We start from the raw sequence: 9103 nt of genomic DNA on the forward strand, positions 1-9103 counted from the left end.
GCAGTGTGCTCCCGGTCACTGTGCAGTGCACACTCAGCAGTAAGTGACCTGGAGCGCACAGCAGCAGCAGCACCATTCACCACGACGGACCTGCTCTTTCCTCTATCTGGCTCCTATACAGCACGTGGGAGCGGAGGGGTTGACGACCGGTGGCACTGTGCTAGAGGGCAGAAGTTCTCTGGCTTGTAGGCTGCCGCGCATGCGCTGAAGAGGCGGCTTTCTTGTTTAAAAATAAAATCGAGAATAAAAGGTGAAGGCTGGCGGTGGCTGCGGGGGCCACATGAAGAGGTCTGGCGGGCCGGATTTGGCCCGCGGGCCTTGTGTTTGACACCCCTGCCCTAGAATCTCTAATTCAAAGGATGTGCAGCTATATACTGCAAATGATTACCCTTTTCCCATGATACCTAAATGCACTTTCAAATAAGTGAAGAATACAACATTATATTAAATATTTTTTGCTAGTATTATGGTCAGACAAATCGAAGTTTCAGTTGTTTTGACTACAAAGGAGAACATTTGTGAGATGCAGAACAAGTGAAAAGATGCTGGAAGAGTGCCTGACACCATGGGGGAAATATACTAAAGGAAATTTGTAAAAAATAGGTGTATTTGTATCCAGAAATACACTCATTTTTGACATTTACTATCCCGAAAATATGGCAATATGTATTTGTATATGTACTCTGCCTGCTGCTGGGGTCTGTGTATATGTGGTCAATTCTGACAATGCTGCACAGTAGCCACTTCCGAGGAGGGTTCCTCTGGCCGGCAGTAAGGTGAGTTGCCTATAGGCTAAAATGGGCTACCGCTATTTACAAATGCAGGTAGTTGTGGGGGCCAACTTCCCGTATACTGTACTTCACAGAAACCTATGGGAAGTGCAGCTGCATGTGGGGCTGGAGGTCCCTTCTGCTCACATTAGGGTGATGCTTAATATTTGCAGCTAATCCCTGTAAAAGTGTGTTTATGGGACAGTGGTGGAACTAGTGGGTTCTGGGCCCAGGTGCAAAAATATAATTTGGGCCCCCTCCTCCACCCTAACCCACGTTCTGAATATGCAACTAAAGCAGTGGGTGACAGTGAGAGGCAGAGGGTGACAGATAGAGGCAGACAGGGGAAAACAGTGGGTAATAGGAAGAGGGTTGTTCCGCCTCTGTTACAGGGAATTAACCACATATACTGAATGATAAATGGGCCCCATACTCTTGTGAGTAACCTATTTTTGCTAGTAACTGCATCAGCCCCATTGTCAATAGTCACAAATAGCAATGTTATAGGTCTTAAACTGTGTACACATGCTTCGATTTTTCCGTTTTCGATTCGATTTTGCTTATAGAAGCAAAATCGAATCCACATCAAATGGTTTTTAGGACACTTTAGATCTGCATTGGATTCGATGCAAGCTCCCGTTTTCTCAAAATCGAATAGAAAAATCTACTGTGCAGCCAAGGAAATCTCGAATTTGATCCAGTAAATCGAATGAGTACATTGTGCCTACATTGTGAAATCGAAATCGAATCGAATGCAAAAGTACAGATCTAATGCCAAATCGAATGGGATGATCTAATGCCAGATCTAATAGAAAATCAAATCTAACATCAAATCTAAAGCAAATCTAAGCGTGTGTATAGGGCTTTACCTCTAGTAACATCTTTTAAGTTCTCTGCATTATGAATATACTGATTCTGAAAAAAAAGCTGCACTTGGGTTCTATACCTTTAATGCATCTTCTTATGTAAACCTAAAATACACTATCCCAGTATTTTAGCATTAACAGAATTATATTTTTTTTATTCAAGTTTACATACACTTCATAAACTATATAATTTAAATCTTGTTTTCCTTGTTTAAATAAACCTTGCTGGCAAAACCTTACTTGCTTTGTAACTTCAAGTGAAGCATGTTGTGTTTTTATAGCTTATTTATGTTTCACTTATCTATAATAAGATTAATGAGACTAAGCACACAGAAGAATAAAAGTAACCCATCCATCAGATTCCCCTGCTGCGCCCTCTCTTCATACAACAACTCTCCATAAATAACAACCAGTGTATTAACCAGAACAAATGTGACATATAGTACAGACAACACACAGTGAATATAAAGTTAAGCGGCAGATTCTGTGGGGTAAATTTAATGAAAGTTCTAAATATGAAAAGATATGAAGTTGCCCATAGCAACTGTTCAGATTATGGACCTTATTCTAGTTTATTCGCAAGGATGCAAATTCGCAGCCTTGAGAGTCCACCAGACACCACCCTGCAAATGCCGATACGCATGGGCTGCAAATGGATTTTTAACATTAACATCCATTTGCAGGCTGTGGGGGAACACCCACATCATTCTGAGGTAACCTTAGATGTGTGTGGGCATCCGGTGATGTCAGCTGCCCACCCCCGGCGCCCACGTCACTGGGCAGTGTCCATGGAAACGCCCAGCGGTTTCATGAGATCGTGCATGAAATGCTGGGCGTTCCCATGGGCGTGACTGTCCGCTGCCGACCCACGCCTCCTGGCCGCATGCGTAGAAATGCGGCTGCGCATGCAAATACGCAAAACTTTGTTCCCTGTGCGAACGTACAGTCCTTGCAAAGCAGAATTACCCCCAATATCTATCAATTCTCTAATTCATCCTAGAAAATGATGGACATAGGACCCAATTCTAGATTAATTGCTCCCCTGCGTGTACTCGCAGGCGAGCGATTTTTAGCGCTGCACATGCGCATAGTCATGTATGCGCATGTGCAGCCACTGTGTGCGAGCGGCCGGGCCCTCGCATACACCAGTGCGGCTGGGGGGCATAGGGCGGCAGGCCGGGGGATTCGTTCCCATGAATACACAGGGCGTTCCCATAGAAATTCTTGATGATGCAAGTACAGGGGCAGCTGACATCAGCGGATGTGCACAGGGCAAAACCATGCTGCACTGTAGGTGGGGCAGATTTAAAATGTACGGAGAGAATACGCACATGCAAAAGTAACCAGTATTTCCCCTGCATACAAATGCATTTGCATATTTGCCCTCCTTGCATTGCCACATAAGGGACTATTCAGAGCTGCTCGTACAGGTCTGAATCTTATTTTTGCTAAAATAGCAAAACTGTAACTGCGATCTTTCACATGCCCAGCACAGGGCAAGGCCAGCCAACATGTAAGTCCTGCCCTGTAATTTAATCGCAATATAATTGTGATTGCATCGTAGAAATTGCTACTGAGGCAGTGATAAGGGTAGCTCCATACCTTGGGATCTAGCGTAGAGTTACCCTTTTTTGGGATGCAGCAGCCTCAAAAACGGACAATACGTGCCTGCAGTGTCTGGACCATGCCACCAAAATTCTGCGTCACCACCCACAGCTACCCATCAAACTGCAATCACTGATCATACTTTGAGATTTGTACATGTGCACTGCGGGCACTACCTAGTAGTTCTCTAGTTAATAATATACCCCATAGTAGCACCCTAGTTCATTTGCCTCATAGTCAGGGGCGTAACTATAGCACCGCAGCCCCCGCGACCGCGGTGGGGGCGCTGTGCATGTGCGGGCGCCGGGGGCTGCAGTGCTATAGTTACACCCCGCCGCCCCGCCGCCATCCCCCACAGTCTTTACCTGTCAGTCTTCCGCGCTGGTCCCGGCTCCCTTCTTCTGCTATGAGGACCACAAAATGTCCACCCCCATGTAGCAGAAAGTTCTCTGAAACTGTCTGCTGCATGGGGGAAGACATTTTGTGGTGGTCCTCATAGCAGAAGAAAAAACCTACTGGGAACATCTGTACCTGGCACCACTGGGGAAATAACATGTAACTGCCACTAAATACAGTACAGTACAGACATGATTGCTTGGCATTCAGTCAGTGCCTGAGATAGTACACACACTTTCTTTCATGTTTTAAAACCTTGTTTCATGCACAAATACAATATATTTGTGTGTATTTCATGTGTTTCATGTGCTTATACATCATAAATGCAAGTTACCTCAAGTTACCTCTTTCAAATATAAAATTTTCCAAAATACGGAATAATCCATACCATTATTCAAAATTCTTCTGGTCCTTAGCATTTTGGATAAGGGATACTCAACCTGTACCACATACTATCCCCAGTTCACAGTATGCTACAGCGCTTCAATTTAAGTTGGTAGGCTCCTGCTTTATGCACTCATTGGGCAGTATTCAATGAGTGGGGTCGTGGCAATGACGGTGCAATCTCACTTGTCACACCCACATTTACAGGCTATTTTGATGACCCCTATCCACCCACCAGCCCCACCCCTTTTGTGCCACGCCTGCTGGCCCCACCTCCTACTTCCTTATGCTGGCTGCCCTCTCCTATTCATAATTTATGCTATTTAGAGCTGAGTGCATGGAAGGTGGGTCCTGCTAGAGGGCCTCCTAATTCTCCAGACCCTGCAACAATATATGTAATCAAGATCTCTGAATTATCATGTAGATTTAAATCTGGATAATGATATCACAGCGTGTTGCTTGGAAAACCAAGGGGCAGAGTCAGACCCCCTCCTAGCGGGCCGAATTCATCCCGGTTCCCGATATGGGGTTTGATATGAAAATCCCGGCGGTCGGAATCCCAGCGTTCAAAATCCCAACGCCGGAATCCCGGACATAAGGTGGAAGCAGAGGAGTGGCTAGCATTTTATGGGCTTGCGCATAAAGAAGCCGGATGTACTCCTGCAGATAATGGCGTGTCGATGCCTGCTTGGGATGGGCAGCTAATGTCACATGATGTCAGCGCCCGCCTCAAATTCAGTCATGTCCGGCCAGGATAAAACTGAGCGACCATCGAATGATTTTTTGCCCATGTGAGTGGATGTGCTAGCTTACACAACCACTTGCCTGCTAATGAGGGGACTCGCGCAGTGGGGGCGCGTGTTCAGCGAGGGGCGGAGTTTACCTGCTTGCTATGCTGCGACTACATGCAGCCTAGAAGGGTTGGGATCATTTGGTCTACAGCATGATGGTCGACAGTCATTAGGTCGACACCATTAGGTCGACATGGGAAAAGGTCGACATAGGTCTAGGCCGACATGGGAAAAGTTCGACATGGTTCTAGGTTGAAAGGTCATTAGTTTGACAGGTCGTTAGTTCGACAGGTCATTAGTTCGACAATGTCTTGGTTGACAGTGAAAAGATCGACATGGGGTTTTTAACTGTTTTTTTACCTAGATGTCAACACAGTCGACATGGACACAGTTTGAAGTGTCGCTGCGCTCGAGATGCATCGGGCACACTATTTTATTCTCCCGTAGGGCATGAAATACCACCTGTAGGCACATGTCATTTAAAAAAACAGTGAAAAATCCCGTCAACCTTTTCACTGTCGACCTAGACACTGTCGAACTAATGACCTGTCGAACTAACGACCTGTCAAACTAATGACCTGTCAACCTAGAACCATGTCGACCTTTTCCTATGTCGACCTAGACCCATGTTGACCTAATGCTGTCGACCTAATGACTGTCTACCATAATGCTGTAGACCAAATGACCGCATCCCGCCTAGAGAATAGATCTGAATCAGGACCCAAATGTGATTTTCTTTACTCAAGGCTACTGTACCCCTCCCTTGCAAGCACCTGTGTTATATCACTTAACTAATGGAGCATCTGCCAGTATATATGACAATAAACTCAATGGTAAGAAATGTAGTTGTTTCTGCACTGGCTGAAGGGTGTAACTGAGCTCAAATGGGCATTCTTATGTAAGCAATAAGTGTTCATTGAAGGCATATAATGGAGTTGCAGTCTATATAGGTGTTTTTTAGAGGTGGAACTGCAGCTGTTTCAAAGCCAATATTTTGTAACTAGCCTTGAGTTAGTGATCTGATATCAATCATTGGCATAAAATCAAGTGTATGGAGGAGTACAAGATGGTCTTTTAGCTCTCTGCACACAATGGTACTCATTGAAACGTGATCACAGAGCAGCTGTAGTATGCAAGCTGGTCAATGCCTTCTTTTTAAACATGCGCCTGAGCCACATTGTATACATACCCTCCAACTGTAGCTTTTTGGCAGGAACAGTACCATTTTTTTATGGCCTGTGCCTTTTTTTGGGTCTCCAACTGCCCATTGTAAGTATTGGAAAGGGGACGTGGCCACACCCCCTTTTACATGTGGAAAGGACACACCCACTTTTTTTGCATTTGACCTAGTTTTTGCTCTTCAGATGTTAGAGAGTAGTGATATGATGGTGCTAACCATGAGGAATTACTTGCTAAGTGAGTGACAGGTAGACAGTGTCCCTTGTAGTTTCACAGAAATTGTACATGATTTTTGGTTGCTGCACATTTCCTCTAACATTTTTTATAAAATCAAGCTCATGATCTGAAATAAACATGATTTTATTTTTACAGCAGCGCTGATTACTGCAGATTATCTGCTAACTGCAAAAACAATACACAAAATGAGGATTACAATCTTTTATCTTCATTGAAGCTTTATTTGGGATTAACTTCAAGACAAACTATGAATTGTGCTCACTGTAATGTTTGCAGAGCACAACAATAGTTTAAAAAGGAAGTTCTCAGCCATCCTTATTTTCTTTGGAAGGCTCCATGTATGACTGTATTTGCTGATAACATGAGTGCTAAAGTTGCCGAGGGCAACACAAGTCTTTCCTTCTCAGCTATCCTGCCTGCAAGCAGGTGTAATATGAAACACACGCACTATTACTGTATATGGTATTTGTGTCATGAAATAGTACTAATTGTTGTGATTTAGGTCATGTTTTCCTGTTTCATCTGGGGTAGAGAAGGTGAACGCAGGAACAGTCGACACAACCCTTCTTTGTGCACCTCTAAGTAGAGCATATTATGGAAGCATATTATCTCTTTGTTTTCTATATAGTCTACAAGAGTTTACTGTTGAACTTGTCCTTGTCGACCTGATGTTTGTGTCGACTTTCCGGAACTGACGACCTTACAAATGTTGATCTACTTCAGGTGTCAACCTAAGCCCCTTCAGTGGTTAACCTAATGTATGGCGACCTTCATTGATTCGACCCTATGACCCATAGGTCAAGGTACTATTTCTTAAAGTCTGATCCTGTACTTCTTTAGGGCTCTTACTCGGTGGTTCTGGTATAGTGTATCTGCCCATATTACCCTACATTGCCTTCACCAGTACATTAGTATGAGTAGAACTGAGTAGAAAGAGTTGCAGCACCTCTGCCTAGCACCACTTATCCATGATGTCTGGTAGCTCCTCTTCCCATCCAGATGTCCTCCAGAGTGGCGTGCCACCTCACTTTTCACTATCGCGACAGGCTTACATCATCTAAAGTTATGACACTATGCATCATTTAATTGCCATTACTCAAATGGTCCAGCTACGTTTGCTGATTGGTTTAATACACAACAAACAGGCAGAGTACCCTTCACCAGCGCTTCAAAACACAAATAAATCAAAGTACTTCCCCTTTTTTTTGGTGTTTCAAAAGGGGGGGAGTGGGGTAGGGTTCCTCCTTAGTAGTGGAGTTTTGTTATATCCATATGTGGAAGAAAAAATATGGTCATAGCATAATACAGTTTTAATGACACATATAATAAAATACAATCTTTTTTTCCTTAAAAATAGTAATTCACATAAAAATCCATTCATATAGATATGGCACACAAAATATACAGTGTCTCCGATGATCAAAACAAATGGCTGGCAAACTATTACCGGAGGTGGTGGAACTGAATGGTTAAAGACAGTTCTGAAAGAGATTGTTCCACAGAGTGGCAGCCCGGGCAGCGCGTATCTGGAAGCAAGCTCCTGGTATTGTAGTCAGCCGTTTGTTATCCCATCAGGGTCACGCCAACGGATTTGAATACCCGTTATTCCGCCTCGGGTTCGCCTGTTTTCTGCGCTTACACCTGGGGCCCCGAGGCGGAATAACGGGTATTCAAATCCGTTGGCGTGACCCTGATGGGATAACAAACGGCTGACTACAATACCAGGAGCTTGCTTCCAGATACGCGCTGCCCGGGCTGCCACTCTGTGGAACAATCTCTTTCAGAACTGTCTTTAACCATTCAGTTCCACCACCTCCGGTAATAGTTTGCCAGCCATTTGTTTTGATCATCGGAGACACTGTATATTTTGTGTGCCATATCTATATGAATGGATTTTTATGTGAATTACTATTTTTAAGGAAAAAAAGATTGTATTTTATTATATGTGTCATTAAAACTGTATTATGCTATGACCATATTTTTTCTTCCACATATGGATATAACAAAACTCCACTACTAAGGAGGAACCCTACCCCACTCCCCCCCTTTTGAAACACCAAAAAAAAGGGGAAGTACTTTGATTTATTTGTGTTTTGAAGCGCTGGTGAAGGGTACTCTGCCTGTTTGTTGTGTATACGTGTAATTTGGGTGAAGAAGAAACATCCCCATAGAGTGCACATCCCAGCTGCCTCTTGTTGCGCAGATCCTGTTCCACTCACATCTGTATATTTCATATTTGATTGGTTTAATAGCTTTAACATATCTTAAAATGATACAGATGTGTCTGTATGGGTTTTGTATATATTATCAACATACATCTTGTCATGTTGACATGGTTCAAACTGTAGATACTGTAGGCATAACATCAACATCCTCAAAATGTTGTATAGTGTTAGGCCAAGTAGGTTAGAGTTATGCTGTGGGGTAGAGTAGGGTTATGCTGCAGGAAGTGGGGGATGTTAGGATTAAGAATGGTGGGGAAAATACATGTATGAAGTACTGAGGAGAATTGTGAAGTGTGCCAGTGGAGAAGTGGCACATGGCAACCAATCAGCTTTGAAGCAACATTTAACAAGTGCCTACTATAAAATTATACATCGGAGCTTCGTGGTAGCAATGGTACACTTCTCCGCTGGCCGAAGACTGACGAAGATGCTTCACCGCTGCTGCAAGTAGAAGTTCAGACACCATTAAACCAAATGGCTGTTTATCAACATATACAGTAAATGTAGGCCAAATGTACCCAACACAAACATGATATTGTAAGATAAAGTGGCAAATTCACTTAATCACATTACAGCCTATGGAGGTGCAAGTAGACTTCTTGGACTAGCTGAATAAAAATCAGCTTTTCTTTAACTGAATGTGTCTTTGA

This window comes from Crinia signifera, chromosome 4 (assembly GCF_055691185.1).
Source record: "Crinia signifera chromosome 4, ASM5569118v1, whole genome shotgun sequence".
NCBI lineage: Eukaryota > Metazoa > Chordata > Amphibia > Anura > Myobatrachidae > Crinia > Crinia signifera.